Source organism: Amblyomma americanum, chromosome 6 (genome assembly GCF_052857255.1).
Source record: "Amblyomma americanum isolate KBUSLIRL-KWMA chromosome 6, ASM5285725v1, whole genome shotgun sequence".
Taxonomy (NCBI): domain Eukaryota; kingdom Metazoa; phylum Arthropoda; class Arachnida; order Ixodida; family Ixodidae; genus Amblyomma; species Amblyomma americanum.
In genome coordinates this window covers 21,877,677-21,895,955 of record NC_135502.1, presented here as the reverse complement: position 1 = coordinate 21,895,955, position 18,279 = coordinate 21,877,677, and the positions used below count along the sequence as shown (strand labels likewise).

At 48.0% G+C, this 18,279-nt stretch overlaps 1 protein-coding gene across 1 annotated transcript in view; it reads left to right on the top strand.

The window, feature by feature from the left end:
• The first annotated feature begins 308 nt into the window (after positions 1 to 308).
• The window catches only part of LOC144136437 (zinc transporter ZIP6-like), a 70,298-nt gene continuing 52,327 nt past the window's right edge, over positions 309 to 18,279 (top strand). The window contains exon 1 of the mRNA XM_077668751.1: positions 309 to 438. The gene's annotated coding sequence lies outside the window, so the exon portion shown is untranslated. The remainder of the gene's footprint in view (positions 439 to 18,279) is intronic.

Here is an 18,279-nt window from a genome sequence, read left to right as displayed (position 1 = left end):
ATGCACACGCTTCCTCTTGGACGCCCCGAAAATTGGCATGCTCACGCCGGGTAATTGTCGGCGCTTGTGAAAGAGAGAGAGAGATGATAAGCGAAAGAGTAGACGTGAGAAACGGCGTAAGAGACGGCCAGCTGCATCAAGAAGCAACGGCGCCCTGTCTTGCAGGTGGACCCAGCGGTCATCAGCGGCGACTTCCGTCCGGCAGGGCGCGCCTCGAAGCCCTGCTCGGTCTCGACGTCGTCGCGCCGCCGGGGTATTCAGCAACGCTCGTCAAAGCCGGTTCGCCCTCTCCCCACCCCCTCGCCGCCGTCGCCGTCGCGCGGGCCACGCGGTTGCTGCCATTGCTGCTGCGCCGGTGGAGCCGGCCGAAGGCCCTGTCCCCGTTTGCCCCACAAGGACGGCCGAGCCGTTTCGGATACTCCGCTGTCGCCGTCGCCGGTGAGTCGCGAAAGTGCTCCTGCACCACAGTGCTATGTGCAGCGTCCGCGCGCGTACACGGCTGTCTGTCGCAGCCATCCCTCCGGTTTATTTTCCATCTAACCGCGGTGTGTGCGCTGTTCGCGGTGTCTGTCCACTGCGTCGGGTGCGTTCTGCGCGAGTGCCAAGCAGTGCTCGGGGAAGCGGCGACAACTGTGCCAGTGCAGTCAAGTTGCTTGTTTGTTTTGCTTCGCTGACGGTATGACGGGTGGATTCGTTGCCGTCGGTATTGTACTGCGACGTGTCTGTAACTTGTGCAGTGCCGTTGCCCTTTATGCCGGGTCTACAAGTTACGGCCCTAAAGGTTTCAGGTGGGTGATAACTGGCACTCCAGGACTACTGCGCACGGTATTCTGGACCAGGTGCTTAAAACTGTGCCACGTTCTACCCTGGCCGTTCACAGGCTTTAGGGGACGCTTTAGGGGACGCTTGTAGGGAAACCGCGTTGTTTTCACTTCATGCATTCTGTCGGGTCGTTGGAAAACACTGGAAGTGTCTTATGTACGATAGGGTTTGGTTTAGCATACATTGCATGGAGGAGTGACGCTACTGGCGGTGAAGTCTTAAGTCAGTGGTGTCAACTATCTTCACGCGAGCTCTCACGTCGTTCTGACACTCACGTGTGTGTACATCGCATGCCGGCTGCTTATAAATGCGAGAGACGAGGGAGCATCCATTGTCGGTCGGATTTTGTCATTTGTGTATAGGGCTGATGTGTGGCTGTTGTAATTCCCTGTCGGCACAAAACAAAAAGAGAGAAAAACTGTCTGTCTCTTGCTTTTTCATTAAAAAAAAATAAGTTGTATACGTCAAGATTACATACACCTTCTGCTGCAGCATGCATCCAGTAGCTACGCGAATTTAATGGGTCGTATTGTGGCTTGAAAAAATGTACGCGTGCGGATGGTATATAACATGTTTAGATAGTCCATAGGTAAAACAATCATCTGACGGAACTCATATTTTCTAGCGCTTAGTGAACACAAGGGACAAGAACACAAATACACAGGACGTACGCTAGGATATATTTTACCTATTGAGAATGGCGCAATTATATTGGGGTAATTCGGGAATACGTGGCGCGTAGATTAATTTATTTGTGTCGTAACTCAAGGACGATGTGAAATATGGACAACAAATTGTTGTAGAGCTAATGTACATGCATAAATACGCGTTACTAAGGGTTTAGAAATCGTTTTGTATACGTTTGTCCAGTGCCATGCGAACCGCATGCAGGTTTTAGAGCCCCTCTGGCTGCCAGAGTTTTCCTTCCGTGTGGCTATTTCATCTTTGCTACTCACTCATTTATAATCGTGTTCTTCGTGATGGCAACGGCTATATTTTAATTTTGGACAGTGTTTCATATAATTTTTTTCGCGTGCAAAGTATCTGGCTTGTTACTAAGCATGTTCTTAGTCACAGGTTAGCATGAAATATCTCCACAAATTAAAAATGCAGCATTTGCCGCCACAAAATCAAGCTTAGCTCATTCTCAATACTCTCACGTTTTGACGAATGAAAGTCCTCCCAGAAAGCTAACCGTTTTTATTTGCCCTCAGGTGGACCCTTACACTTATGACCATGACAGAATAAGTTTTTACAATAACTGTGCACGTTTGCTCACCCACAATTCCATCGCCTTCTTCTCGAACTGCGGTCATGAAAACTGAAGTTGTATTATAGTCGAGTCGATATCCTAAGCTATGCGTTGTCTTTTTTCATCACTCGCCGAGGCCAACGGAGCATAACCCTTTGGAACAAGCCGACGAAACTTCCGTCTCCTGATCAGGAGCTCCTAGGGCGTATGCTCTGCGAAGTAAGGGAGAAAAACTTGACGCACCACATTCTAAAAAAAATTTTCCTTGAAAGGTTTCATGCGCTACTACCGCTCGTAGCATTACGCGTCGCCACTGAATTCGTTTTTAGTGACGTAGACAATCACGTACCCCTGTACTAAGATATGAAGTTGCGATTATCTGTATGTGTCTTGGGATTAGAGCCAATCGGTTTCGAAATCGCGCATTTCTGTTTTACCATGCTAGATAGGGGTGCACGCTTCGAAAAAGAAGGATGATGTCCCAACATACGATTGCTGACGTTTCATCCTTGCGACATTTCCCAGAAAAGTACTGCTTTATTAACATAAGCAAATCGGTAACAGTAGAGATTAAAAATTGCGATAGGAACCTTGATAGGGTTTCTGCAAAGAAATGTCCCCGCTGAGAGATGTTTTATTTTCTAAGTGGCCTATTTATACTGCTGAATAGGAGGAGTTTTAACGCGTTTGTAAAGAAGAGGAGAGAACGCTTTGGTAGCTATTACACTAGACCCCGAAAAAAAAAAGAATTTGCTGTTGTCCGAAACCAGTCACCTGTGAAATCGAAACCAAGCCCAACGAGTGGCACTCCTTGAAGAACACACTGGACGCTGAGCGCCATCTTTCTTGAAGGTGTGTCTGCTCACCTGACAGCGGCAAACGCGGGGTGGGTCCCTGAGCAAATATGTTTTTCCCCCCTAGGTTGTCGTTCCAAGGCTGCCGGAACAGAAAGCGCCGCTTAGAAGGGAGAAATGCTGCATTAATGTGAAAAGGAATTGGTTTAGGTACTTCTGCATAACAAGGGAACGAAACAGAAATCGGCTCTGGTTAGGAATAAAATATGACCGGCTTGAAACTGGTGTGTCGGTCAGTCTGAGGCTGTTATATTCAGGATTAAAAAGAAACAAGAGAGGCATCAAACAGATAATTACTGTAGAAAGCTGGCTCCCTTTTCTGTTAAATCTAAGTTCGTGCTAAAAAAAATTGAATTCCGGTTGCTAGAGGTAATCCAAGTTAAACAGAGTGTCCTGTCTTAATCTTTCTTAATCGTTCCGACTTTAGGTCCGCGTGAAGAACAATTATTTGCAATAGTTCTTGCCCGCACGATCTTTTTTCTAGAAGGGTAGGATTTTCAAAGCGAGCTTTTATAAAATGTAATTTATTCGACATCAATGCCGAACCGTAGAAACAAATAGTCACTTTCGAAAAGACATTCATATTCCCATCGTCATTACTGCTGTATGTCGAAATAGGTGCACGGTAGCCATCCACTACTGCGTGGCACATGATCCTCAGTGTTTTGCGCTGGCCCGTAAAATTTATTCAATCATAATTCTCTGGATAAATGTCACCCATGTCGCAATCAATAAATGAATCAGTTAATTAATTAATCAAACAATCTATTCATATAAACATCAAGGTACTCAGAATTGAGTAACTTTTTATCGATTGGCGAATGCAACAACATTAAGACATGTTATGAAATTCGAGCGCTTTCATAAGCGGGACACGAAGAGCGGTGCACACAACTACTGTTGCGCTACTTTGTTGTGGAGTTCTTCAGGTACCTTAAAATCCTGCACTTGAAAAAGTATGATGAACGCAGGAGAGAGCACCCATTTTTCTGTCCCTGTCGCGAGCTATCGGCACGTTATTGTGTCCAGCTGTATGTTGGGAGTGCAGTCCACCATACCTAAACTTGCACTTTTTTTCTGAAATGAACGCCCGATAAGGCATCTGCGTAAGCTTCTGATTGGCACTGACCACACTTCAAACCACATCTCTTCAAAAATTGCTTCCAGGTTTCTTGGCGCCAATCGAAATTATTGATTCGATCTGTTAAGGAAGCAACCCTTTAGAGTACGCAAAACGAAACTACCTCTTGCGTTAGCGGACTTTTGCCCTTTGCATCAGGGGTTCATTTGCCCGTTTAATTTTAGCCATGTAGCGATGCTCCCACTTTTGGGAATATAATATATTTAGTTTGCTCTTAGATCGCATCGAATGAGAATTATAAATTCCCTTTTAAAATAACTCCTGTTCCAAGGCAAGGCTGACTAGATTCGAGAGTGCTAGTATTTGTGAAAAGCAGTTCCTCGAATTATTCTGGTTGCGAGCGTGGTTAGAAACCTGGAGATGCATCGAGGACAAGTGTTACCTACGAATTGCATGGTAGCAGAAATGGGCGGGGCCATACAGGCAGACTGTCAACATTGAGCAGTTAATGTGACTAGGAAGTGAGAGGAGGTGGCGAATGAGTACCCTCTGCGGTGGGCTGACAGAAATGGCTATAAGGCTGGCGCGAGGACCGTCGAGGAATCCGCCAACGCTTCACTGATGAGGGATGCTTCCGGAGGCATTCGCTTAGTACATGCTGAAACTCTCTGAAGAGTCAGCAGAGGCATGTCTGTAAACAACGCGTAGCCGGGGCTTTTTAGTCTCTATAGCATGTGTTGGGATTTTTTTCCTAAATTTTTTTTAACGCTAAGGTGCAGGGGAAAAAAAATTATTGGCAGCATTGGTTGCATAACAAGTCAGGGCTGCCAGAGGCACGAAGCTTTCATGTGCCAGTGCCTGGCAAGCTACAAGAAAAACAACACAAAATAAAAATTAAAATGACGCTGTTCTGGCGATTGAGCGGGAAAATGGCAATGAAGGAAAAGTAGCTAAAAGCGGAAAGAAAATTCCTGGGTAAAAACAAGAACATAAAAGCTGTAAAAATTTCACGCTGAGTTATTTATGCTTTGAAATAAACGAGAAAAAGTGTAAGTAAAATTCTTGACGTGATGATTGCAAAGGGTACAACAGGAGACAGAAGTAGTACAGGCGCAGTAAGTCAGTAAACATGAAGTTAGTAAAAATTCTGACGTCGATAAATTAGCAGTCAGACGCCAAGAGAATACACGGCATTGCCGGTAAAATATACTGCAGCAAAATGGCAGTCAAACTTCTCAGTAGTTTACTCTATGGAGGAGAGGTTTCCTCCTTTATTGTGGCAAGCTTTTTGTCAAGTGCAAAATCTTTCACAGCACGTACGCATGCAGAGCAAGGCTACGGATCATCTACGCTTTCGACGCAGCGAGGAGACCTCTGCCCTTGCAGCGCGGAGCAGACAAGGTTGCGTCACGTACACCGCTCTTCCTTATGAGTTCACTCAACAGGAAATACCCAAGCCCACTTTCTCTTCACTATTTCAGTGGTTGTAGACAGGCAGTCGAATGCGAGTTGAGTGAAAACAGAAACGGCCTTGACGGCGAAAGTAATTCCGCCTAACGTGACTATATTTTCTTGGGCTTTTTAGTAATTTTATATAAAACCTTTCCTTGGGTGATGCATTACCATCTCCACAACTATTTGTCCTGGGGGGTAGCTGCATTCGACTTGAAAGCCGGGAGTGCCTTTCCGAGTTGCGGTGTGCGTGGAGCACCCGGAACCAGTTATACATGACACATTTGCATCATGAGGCCCGCTTAGCAGCACCTGAGCAGCTTGCGTGCTAAGCCATGCGTGTCAAGATGAGTCCGCTGCTCATGTTCACGTTTGAGTTAAGCGCCTCACAAAAAGGCGCCGAGAGAAGATCCTGTCACTCAGTGACTTGCCCTGGGGGATCTTTATCAAGGCATGTGCGGGACCGAAAATAACCCCCTGAATCGCTGTGATCTAAAACAACAGCCCTATAAATCGACGCAACTGTCCGAGCTTCAGTTACTAAAAAAAAAAGAAGAAGAGAGAAGGGAAGGCGTAACTTGTGCAATAGTAGTTAGGAAAACTCGGGGTAACCTTGAGACAGCGGGAACGATGCCAGCTGTCTGGTCTGGCAGCGCTGTGCCCCTCTTGGCCGAGAAGGCGCGTATAGACGGCGGCTCCGGATCACTTGCAAGCCTCAGGTATGTTACGAGAACAGGCAGTTTGAAAGCTGGAGTACAGGATTGGTCAGAAGTTCCCAGGCCACTGGTCTGCTTTTCATCGGCATATCCTGGCACTGATAAAGCTAGATGCTGATAAAGCTAGCAGACGTTAGAAAGATACTTCTTCTGCCCTCTACAGACTTTCTCAGCATGTCGTACCTGCCTGACTATACTGCTCAAAATCAGACCCTGTCGCCTTGGAACTTTTAACCGACCCTGTACATAATCGTCTTGGGGACATACAGGGTTCCGATGACCGGGGTGAGGAGATATATTTACATTCAGATAAGGCTGACTCATGAGCCGTTTTGTTCATGATTGACTTAAAAAAAACAAAGGTCCAGTTGGTCGAGTAAGGGGAGCTGATAATTGAAATGTGCATCCATCTCGAGTCTTGGAACATTTAGCGGAAAGAGGTAGCGCTTCATTCTCTCTCCTTGCTGCTGATTGCGTCCTGATGTAGATTACCGCTGTGTAGATGATACCGGTTGTGATGGAAGTTCTTTTTCTTTGTGTGTGGGTGGCGGTGGCGCGGAGTCCTGTGGGGAAGGAGAAAAGGGAATTTGCTGGTTTAGAGTGGCTGGTGGCCGTCATGTAGTTAAGTGGCATTCGATGGGGGGGGGGGGGGGGGGGGGGGGGCTTTGTTCTGCTTTGGACATCCTGCAATGACGGAGGTGAAGAATATTCCTCAGAAGATGCTTATCTCTCGAGTCTCGTTAGCTTCACTTTTTCTACATTTCCTTGCGGCTGATCTTTATTTTTGATAGGCACTGCTTTGTCAGTTTTATATCAATGGATGGTTCTTCTCACGGCTTTTCTTAATATGTCTCTGGAAGTAAGCCGGCGAACGCTATGAGGACAGGGTGCTCACAAGCACGTTTGGCAGCCATGTGTCTTTTGGAGCAGTTCCCGTTAGGTAAAGTGACATTCAGAGCAATTCCACAACGTGCGCAACGCAAGTACCACTATTTGAACCAAGCACGAACATTTTTTATATCAACCTTAAGGCTGTGCGGGCCTGCTAAGGTTAGATGTTTGGCACGATAATTTCGCGAACAGCACCAGAAACCTTTCCTCTCCGCGGCACCTCTCGCTTCCGCTCTGAATAAGGCTAAGCAGAATTCCTGTGTGCTGGTTGGGTCCAGCGCCGCTAAATGGATGGGGCCACTTATCGCCAGCATCGGCTCACGTCTCCTCGTCGCGTAGGTTTCGCGGCGTTCTCCTTTCGCTTTCCTGAGGTCGTGCGCAAGGGTTTTTCATATGTTGGTTCCGGTTGTACGACAGAGTGGGTGCCTTTACGAGGGATGCAGCCTCAGGCAGGAATTATGTGGTGCGCAGCGCAGTCCAGGTGTGTCCGGTAGGTTCGTGATCGCCGCGGCCGCTTTTGGCCTGAGAATAAGGAAGAGGAGGGAGAGAGAGACAGGGGAGGGTGCGCAAATCAGAAGGGCACGTTCGGTCGGCAGCGCTTTCTCTTGGGCGTGGGGAAAGAGGTCAGTGTGGTCAGACAAAGGCTCGGCCGGAAGCCGGCGACCAGGAAGCGGGACATCGATTCCGGGAGACCGGAACGAATCGCACTCTCTCGCGTTCATTCTGCCTCCCCCCCCCCCCCCCCCCCCTCGCAAAGCGGTGCCTCGCATTCCGCCCTTACCGCGCGGACCTTCAGGCACTAACACGCTCTCGAGCCGACGTCGACGCTATTGCTTGTGGATACATGGTGCAGTTGTGTACTTTCTTATCGTTGCGGAAGTTTCTGTCGGCGCCGCCCTGTGTGTCCTTTAGCAGGCGGGGCTTATTATTTTTGAATACTTTCAGAGCAGCCCCAAACTACAGAATATACTAAATGGTCAGTCACGCTCTCTAAAAAAAAAAATTACTTCTGCTTCTGCATGAAACTTAGGAGAGAAGAAATTGGGGGGGGGGGGGGGGGATTTGTCGAGAAAGAAAGTTGACTGGATAAATAAATTAATTTCCTTTCTAATAACTCCGGATTAATTGCTGGCTGCATGCTGCTAATGCACTGCGTTTCGGATTGCTTGTATTTCACTTAGTCCCATCATGCTGGAGTGTTAAGCGTGCGAATAGACGGTATTTTTTGGCCTTCCCATCGTCAATTTAAAATGCATGTTATGGAGACATTGGTAGCTGATATAACGTGCGCAACTGCTGAGTTGAGAGGAAGCGGACAACGCCCCCCCGACTTCCGCATATACATGTCCGATCTGGAAGCCTCCTTTTCGGTCCTTTCCGCATTCTCCGTGTCGTACTGGTGCAAGCTACATCGTTAAAATGAAACGCATTCTTTGAACGGCAACAGCGACCACTGCGACTCTCTTGGCGCTGAGGGGCGCTTTTCGCAGGCGCTTGAAGAGAAAGATAAGGAAAGAGAATGGGAAAGCGAAGGGATTACCGTGTTGTGGCTCCTTCCGGCACGCGCGCACCTCGTGCTGAGAGGCCAAGTGCATCGTAATAAAAAAAAGAATATAAAAGCGAAACAGGTTTGCCTCTGATCGCCGCGAAAAGTGACCGTCTTTTGCCAGTGCGGCGTGCTTCCAATTCTTCTTTTGTCTATTTAGGGAAACTGTATCGCGCACAAGGTCGCTTCGTGCGGTGACTTACGGGCATTGTTCAAGGGAACACATCGACTGCAGCGAGCCGCAGGCCGACAGTTCGAATTGAGCGCAGCGCAAAAAATAAGCTCACAATGCAGCAGCAAGTGTAGGGTTCGAAGAATGCTGGTCCGCGTCAGGCATGCTAATAATATAAAAAAAAACTACAGGCAAAAGGTGTAAACTTGTCTTGCGACCGGTACTATTCGTTAAGAGTCAATGAACATGCAGGTTTTGAGCAGGCCAGCCGGCGCAACTGCAGTCATCATCATCATCATCATCATCATTATCCTCGTAAGCCTGACTACACCCACCGCAAGACAAATGCCTCTCTAATCTTGTAGCGTCCCTAATCTGGTTCTCTTTGCAATGACTCGATTTCAGCGTTTTCAGTTTATATCCACTGCATGCAACGATCCCTTACTCTTTACTGTCGACTACCAACATCTCATGTACCCATGGAAGACTCGTGCATGTAAAACCCGGCAGTGTGAGGTAACGATGACACTCATGCGGTGCAGGATTCCCCGTCTAAATCTGTATTTATGTAGATGCGGGTCCGACAAACCTCTGTGCGGCTTGTGGCGAAGTAGAGACATTGGAGCATTCCTTACTCTCTTGCCGGAGGTTTGCACATCAGAGGAGAACACATCTAGAAATTCCGGTTACAAAATTGGGTCTCACCTTGTCGGTTCCTCTCCTCCTCTCTTTCGGCGCGAGCGACAGGGGTTTTGCACTGCATCAAGTTTATGAATACCTCCACAGTTATATAACAGCTACCGGCAGATTCCCTTGCTAAATGTTTCCAAAAAAATTCCGCATTCAAAAAAGCATTTGGGTATTTTCATCTTACATTATTTAATTCTCCAATATTCTCTCCCGATATTTTGTTCCTTCTTTTTCTTTTAAAATAATCTGAAATTTCACCCAAGGTTCATTAAATAGCTTAACGCCAGCTTTTCCTATTTATGGGGTATCCCCACCGAACCCTGGCCAATCCCCCGTCGTGGGTATGTGCCGTGCGACCAAGGCAACAACAACAACAACAACAACAACAACAACAACAACAACAACAACAACAACAACAACAACAACAACAACAACAACAACAACAACAACAACAACAACAACAACAACAACAACAACAAATGCCTCTCCCATGTATCTCCAATTAACCCTGTGCTTTGACAGCTGCGCCCACCCTATGGAGTATACTTTAAAAAAAAATCTGAAAATGTTCTGTTTCGTTTTTGTTTCTTGGCGTGGTTTAAAGCGACGATGTTTAGGGTACGCCAGGCACTGTTGTGTCGGGCTCTAAGGCGGCGTATCAGTGACGCCCTGCCCGTGTCGTTTGCCGAGTGAAGTGGAGACGCGCTGAGGATATCTGAGCGCGTGTTGTAGCAGTCAAAACAGGTGCGCTTGTCGTGGTTACCGCTGGCATTCATGCCAGTCGAAATTCCACGGGTGGCACTGAAACTCTTGCGAAGTTTTACATTTCAGAGCTTTCGGTATCAACTCTCTGCATATGTTAGCAACTCTAAGTCAACAAAATTTCCGAGTTGTCGGCTATTAATAGGCCACTTATTGACGCCAAAAATTAGTTGGCATTACGCTTTGGCACAATGGCGGCAGTTTCCAAGGCCTCTTAATTTATTCCAATTCTTGTTAGCCGTCATGCCCTCATTGCATGATGTAGATAAGGGCGTTGGTGTGTTGAAGGAGAGGACAGCGTCTGCGTTGTTTGCGTCTTGCTTTCCATTTCTGCCGATTTTTATATTTTGCGCAGCACAACAGCCCAAGCAGGTAGCAAGACAGGGCCTAGTTATCCGCCCTGTACATTGGGGAATTATTTTAACGCGCGAAGTGGAGGTGGTCAAAGATATTTCTTTTCGTGCAGTGCTGGCTTTGTAATGAATTTTTGCAAGGTGAACGTACTCAGTTTTTTTTTTTCATGTGATAGGCTTTCGTTAGATGGTGGGCAAGGGCAGCCCCCTCCCTCTTGCGCTGTTTTCGTGGGCGGTTCAAACTGAATACCAAAATGCAGAGGAGCCCCGTCACAGAAGGTCCAGCGTTGTAAACTAGCAATAGCGAGGCGAACCAGTGCAGGAGGCAGTGTGCGGGAAAAGTTAAAATTCGATAGGCAGAGCTGAAGGGAATCAGTGAAAAAAAAAAGTTAAGTTTCGGTGAATCTCAAGTGATGCTAGCGCATGCAGATAGGTCACCCGAACCTTTAAGACTAAAAGCAAAAGGAGTGACCATGCTACACCCTGTGTCGCAATTTGTCAGCACCGAAGAGGAACCTGCTGCGGCCGTGATCAAGCCAGAGTTTATCTATAGGCGAAGAGACGAGCCCTACAAGGTTGTAGAAATAATATAAAATTTCTGCAAGGAATTACTTGCCATGAGGGATCGTTCACTGGCTCCTGATTCTAAAAAAAATGTGTTGACTGAGCCAAGGCATTATCGATGTACAAGCCCACCAGGAAAGAAGAAAGGAGTGCGCGCTGCAAAGACAGTATTCCGCTGGAGCTTGCATCGTGCACGTATAGGTGACAATGAACGGGTCTGCACTGTACACTACACCTGCAGTTGCTTACGGCGCTATATTTTTGTCCTTCGCTGTCTACGCGCTTTAGCAGTGCTACTGGCGCAGTGTTAGTGCCGTAGTACGTACACACTCAGGGGTGCAAAAGCGCTCCCAGCCCTTGCGCCAGGCAACGAACCGTCGCCAAAATGTTCGCGTAGAAAGTGTGCTATCTCGGCTTTAAGTACAAACTGGCCGCTCACTCCTTGCGCGTTCTGTTCTCTATCATGGCGGTTACGGCTCCGTAGCGCGTACCTCGATCGTGCCGGGCGGCCGTCTTATCGGCGAAAGCGGCCGCCACACGTTTTGCACGCACTGCCTCGCGTCGCCGATGCCCCACATCTTGGATCACCCGCCGACTTCCGGTGCGTACGCCGTGCGGCGGACGGTGAGCATCGAGCAACGGGGTTCCGACGTGCGCTGAAGTCAGCACGCCTCCCGGAAATGAGGGGCGCGCTTGCTGCGACTCATTCTGAGGTGTAATTGGAATCGCGGCGCATGGTCTCTCAATTATCACGGCGCTTTATCCGATACACTGACTGGCATAGTGACTGGCTCGTGTCTAGAAATACTGTCGTCTCCTGAAATATGATGGAAGTGGCATAGCGAAATGGAGGCATGGTGATCGCGGAAGTGAAAGGCAGGTGGGAAATCTGATTTGAGAATGCATTTGAAGACCTCAAACACATCGTACTAGAAACCAGTCTGTTCGTTCCAGAAACGATGTAGTCCCCGTTCTTGTCTATGTCGATTGACAAACTAGACATATACCTTATCCTTAATATTTCATCGTGCGGCTCCAGTTTGCTATAAGGCGAGGTACACGACAACAGAAGCCATTTTTGATAAACGACTGTTTGCAGCAGCATCAGCACGAAATATGTTGTTGCTGAGCAGAGTGTGCTGTTTATAATTATGTATTTGCAAAATATTTGAACGGAGTTTTCGCGCCACAAAATTCCGCACCTTCCATTCAATCAACGAAGGCATCGAACCGCATGAAGTAGGCAGCGACGAATATCATTCGAGTGCATAGCCGGGGCTGAATATCATAACCTGGCAGAGTTTTTTTTTCTTCTCTCTTTTCTTCCTTTCCTTTACTGACAATTTCTTCATATGAGCTGGCAACTGTAGGCAACCGGAATTGAAGGGAAAACAGCGAACGTCTACTGTGCGTCATCTCGCATACATTCCTTCCTTCCGCGTGCTTAGCCACGGGGTATTATTAAGTGCACAAGTGGCGAATCTGAAGGCGTGAAAGTTGTTTTCTCGCAGTTACGCAGCTGCCGGACGCGTGGAACGCCGTAACGATGCACATTTGTGCGTGACATCACTGTCATTACATGCCTTAAGCGAGGACACAATTGGCCACGGTGCCGAATGCTGTGACTGGTTTCGGCAATGACGTCATTCCTACGGGCGCTCCTGGCTACTCACCAAGGGGGCCCCATTGGCGCGCTTTCAGCTGCACAGTGGGGAAAGCAGCTTGATGGGCTGCGATAGCATTTTCGCCTAAGCGTTGTAGGTCTTACAATATGTACAATAGCATGCAGCGAGCTTATCTGAGTAGTATAGCTTGTAATAAAAGAGGCACAGTCTCCAGCAAGAGTTTACGGAATGCGGGTGCGTGAGAAAATTTATTTCCGCTGCGTGACGCAAATTATTCTTGTGAAATGCCTGCAAGTGTAAAGCGACACACATACTTCATACGCTGCTTTCATTACTAGGTGAAAGGGTTGTGAGGCAGTGCTAACTTAAATTTGTTCCCACGCACGAGCATACAGGAAACGTTTACAGCTGACTGTATAGTACTGCCGCTGATGTCCGACCTTACAAATGCGTGCACGCAGGTTTTTAACAAACCACCTGCAGAAAGTTCGTACTCATATGCGCCGTTTCTATCCTGTTGGTTTGTGGTGTATGCTGTTGGTTTGTGGCACATTCCAGAGATCACGTGTTGCCAAGAAAGCCGAACTTCAATCTTTGTAACGTGACCCTTGCATTCGTCAGTGAGAAATCCGCTAGTATTATCAACTGACTTTATCAGATGCCCGAATTATTTTTTTTGGCTGTCATTATCTCATCTCTTACCAGAAGAAACACTGAGAAGGGGTTCGTTACTGTGATTTAGCTTCACCTCATCTATATAACGGCGGTATGGCTTAAGTTACGTTATTACGTTTGGCGAACAAGTAGAGAAACATACGGAAATATAAAATGGGAAGATTGAAGGCGGGCCCCTTTACGAAGACATACTAGTGATTCTTCTCCGTCGATAAAGTTTCATGCTACTGAGTGATAAGAAGTTTCATTTAACTTATGCCGATGCACTGTAAACAGAAATGAGTAAAAATGAAGTAAGCTGTTCTCGAGTGCACTTTCTTTGCGCCCTTTTTACGCTCATATAGACATATTCCTGCCGATGTAGAGTGCTAAACTTCAAAAAGAGCAAAGTCATGGGCTACCGTAGAAATATGTGCGATGAACTGGCGCTTGCACTGCGTTTCTACTTCTCCGTTGATCATCTTGCAGCGTTTCGCAAGAGGCACTTTCATTCGTAAACTTGGTGTTAGTCGTAAAAGCCGCGAAAGCGGCCATGACACTGATCGTTTTGGCTCACTTCAGCGATTGGCGAAAAAAAAAAACACTCAAAAAGGTTTATGGGTTATTTGCGCCGTTTTAATGCATCGAGCACGTTTTACGTGTCTCTATCTTCATGATTTATAATTTTGTTCGACTCCAGCGTGTGGAAGGTGATAAAGAGCTTGCTTTGGAGGAACGTATCGCACCATCATCGGAGAGGTATAAGGTTTCCAGCCGGGCCATGACCTCTCCGAGTTGTTTACACCTGCTTAGCTCGCTGAAAAAGAAAGGAAGCAGGAACAAAATTGCAGGCAAACGGAATGCGCACATCCAGTGGCACGAGCTGCCAGCACGCGTTCGGTGGCCGCAGCTGGGAACGCTGCATCGCGTCGCAGGGCGTGATTTAGCGCTGCGCTTTTTTTTTCCGCCTACGCTCTGCCTCGGCGGCAAAAGGAAAATAAAAACGTGCAGTGTTATGGCAGCTTCAGCGGGAGTCATCGCACCAGAAATCGAGTTCACATGTTAGTCGCATGTAAGAACGGTTCGGGATTAGTGGTAAAGATCCAGACGTGCAAAACACTGTGTCCCTTTTATCCGGACTGACCGACGCATGGTTACCGTTAGAGTTTTCACTACTGTAACTTGGCAGCAACTTTGAAAGTTCCTACTGCGGATAGCGTATTCCAGCTTCTCCTAGAACGCTGCACCGAACTTCGACTACCGAAATTCCTACTGAGGCACGGCTATCCTTCGGGTGGCATATATTCGACGCGAGTCATGCATCGCGAACTCAGCTTGTTAAAGAGTCATCTGTGAGTCTTGATTTGTTGCGGAGTCGATGCATGCTTTGCAAGTTTCAGCTGTTTACGTGCGAATAGGACCGGCTGTGGCGCTCTGCCGACCGGAAACTTGGGAAGGAGTCTTGTTCATAAGTGTTGCTTCCCACCTCCCGCCTGTTGTCACTTATTCAATGAACGCTCACATTTTCTCTTTTCTCTTTTGTGGACATCCAATGCCAAGAAAAGGCCGCAGAAGAATTAGCAGGTGAGAATAAAAAAGATTGCTAGCTAAAGTTGTTTCCCATTGCAGTGTAGCGACCCGGTCACCAATGCGCGAGGATTGCGCCCACTTGTGTTTGCCGGCAGATTCAAGGGCAGTTACCCCGGACTGAGATAAAACTCACGAACCTCGCGGAAACAATGGGCCAAGGACGTCCAAAGCTACGCTTCGAGAAGCCATGTTTGCCTTTGTTTCCAACGGCTGCTGACATGCAATGGCAGCGCCTTAACGCGCGCTCCTCCACCATTCTCTTTCGCGCGCTTAATTTCTTCGATTACGAAAGTGGGACGGTGCCGTGCGAACGGGCGCCCGCTTTCGGCCGCGCGCGCATTTTATGGGCCGCGCCGGCGTTCCAGCGGCGGGCAGCACGCGTACTACGCGGCCGCTGCGGCGGCGGCGGCGGGGCGCCCGAGCGCATCGCGTTCGCGCCCACTGGCTGTTGCAGCACGCTGCGGCTTCCCGGGCCCGCTTTCACGCGCGAGTAAGCGGCCGCAGTGCACGCGAGATTGCGCACTCCGATAAAGGTCCGGGCCGGCTATACGGCTGGAAAAAGGGAAGATCAGCCCGCGCGCGAGAAGCGATGTCCGGCTCGTACGCATGTGCACGAAGTGCAATGGCACCTCCGGCAGCTCGCCGGAAAAACCTCGGAATTCAAATTGAGGCAACCGCGCTGCTGGCCTTGGAGGTAACTATTTTGAGTTTAGGTTGCGGTTGCTTTGCCATGAAGAGGAGGCGGGTTGCTAGAAAAGCGGATATGTTGTGTGCGCGAGTGTATCCCCCTGCGTTAGCGAGAGGATCTTGACGTCAGCCATTCTTGCCTTCCCCTCATGGCTTCTTTTATTAAGCAATGATCCACTGCTAATGCAATAAAATTGAAACGAGCTATCAGAACTCGGTTCGTCGGAACTTCCGTTATGTTGTTAGTAAGCGTATTCCTGCCATCTCGCCATTGCTGCCCTGCTGCATGGCTGAGTGGAAGGGCTGTGAATAACCGCTGCGGATGCTCATTAATCACCACGATCTCCGTCATCATCATCATTATCGAGGCTAAATATATTGCAGGACAAAAACCTTTCTACAGCTGCATTTACAGCATCTACAGCTGCATTTGACTTGTGCCAGTCGTGGCCAACCTGCCAAACATTGGCCCCAGCTTTATCATGACGCTTGTTACTGCCAATCACAAGATGGTTCTTTTTTTGTATTTACAGCTGAGACGATGCACACGTAAAAGCTCTATTTCTCTGCATTGAAATAGTCTATCCGTAGTTGGTAGCTATTTTTGAAAACTTGGGGGAATGCTCTCCTGGCACTATAAGGTTGAGCCGGAAGGCGAGAGGGTCATGCGAGAAAACTTAGACGCCACAGATTTCAGTGTTCCTTCAGGCGAGAGAGAGAGAGAGAAAAACTTTATTGTCCAGAGGAACCCTTGGGTCCCCGCACGACCCCACTTCACTCAAGTGTTTATGTCCCTAAGGTCCATAACACTGGCAGCCCGGCCTGTGGCGATGGTCTGCACGGCCGGGTCCTCTGAGTGCAGCAGGGTCTCCCAGTCCTCCCAGGTCTTGAGGTCCTCTAGGCCGCGCGGGGGAGGGTCCGCCGGGCAGAGGGAGAGGATGTGGAGGGAGGAGGCGAAGGGTTCTGGGCACAAGGTGCAGGCAGGAGTGGGGAAGGAGGGATGATAGTGGGCTAGGGTCAAGGGTGAGGAGTGTGTGTGTCTGTAGTTTGCGCCAGAGTGTTGCGTGTTTGTTATCTAGGGAGGGGCGAGGCGGGGGGTAGAGCTGGCGCGAGGCTCTATAGGCCTTGGGTCCCGCAAATGAAGCGACTTGAGATAAGGCGAAGAAGGCCGTTTATTTTACCCAGGAACCTCTCGCTCTCAACAGCATAATTAAGCCACTGTCTCTCGTTACCTGCTAACTGGTAGGAGGAGGATGCCGAACAGAAAGCTAGGACTTGCTACATGTTTCTACCGATAAACAGATAAATTAACGCTCGAGCAACCTCTCAAAAGGAACGCCTTAATTGGCGGAGCTGCTTTGACGCCTGCATGGCGGCATTCCTTCTGGTTGCGCCATCAGCGGAACAATGCCTTGGCTTCGTACTTGTGAGCGTCTGTTTCAAGGAAGTTCCGGTGTTACTCTAGCTGAAGGAACAAATTACAGCTTCTCTTCCTGTCTCATAAAAGGGGTTTAACGTACAATATGATTAGGATCGTCTGTTGCATTGGGAAACGCTGTTACGACGGTAGATTTGCCGCATGATTGCGTAGAAAATTTACAGCGGTTATATTTACCATGAGGCGCGTAGCTAACGAATCTTTAAAGGGGTTCATAACTGTGCGAGCATACTGAACTTTACCTCATAAAAGTCTTAGCCTCAGAACTGTCGTTTTGGTCAGTGGGCGGGTTAAACTTCGGCTCACCACATCTATAACGAATAAAAAGTCGGAAGAGAAATGTGAGAAATTACCACCGCGCTTACTGCCGGAGCACGTGGCTAATAGGGGCTGTGGTTTTAGAAGGGTCGTGTTTTCAACAAAACTTTGTTCGAAACACCTCTGACGACTATGCCATGGGAAACGCTGAGGCTTCCTGCCATGCTGTTCGCGCTACAATTTAAACATTGCCAGTAACGCCAAATATGCTCTGCACCAGTGTTAACACCCACGATTTTAATCCTGGAGCTTTAACCTTTAAGTTTATGACCTCAGGTGAGTTCAGCAGACTCTTTATCTGGCTCTTTATCCGTTCGTTCAACGGTAGCGGGCTCCCGTTGCACAGATGGTCGGCGATTTAGCCAAGTGGTTTGGTACAATGCATATGGGTGCTAAAAGTGCTCGTTTCTCATGGGTTCGATGCAGCAAGGGTAAAAAATAACTGTCAAGAAACGTATTTTATAAAGAACTGTCGCAATATTCATTATTTTACCGTTGGTCTGCCCAGTTCCTGATGCGAGGTCTAGTATTTAGTGGCAGTGATAGAGCTAGGTGTGTGTACTTTATTCCATCATTTTGCCCTGATGCTACATTCACAGGTGGGTTGTTGAAACGCACTTGCGATCCAACCACACATGTCTCGAAGCTGTCGTCTCGCGCTTCTATGTCCTCTATTCCTACTGGAAGACCTTAAAAGATGAGGTGTAGCTTGCAGTGTGCAGGAGGGACAAAGAACAGCTGCAAAATGCGAGTTTGGAAGACAATTGTAGCTGCATAATAATGCTGTAAATCTGCTCAGTTATTGTTCTCAA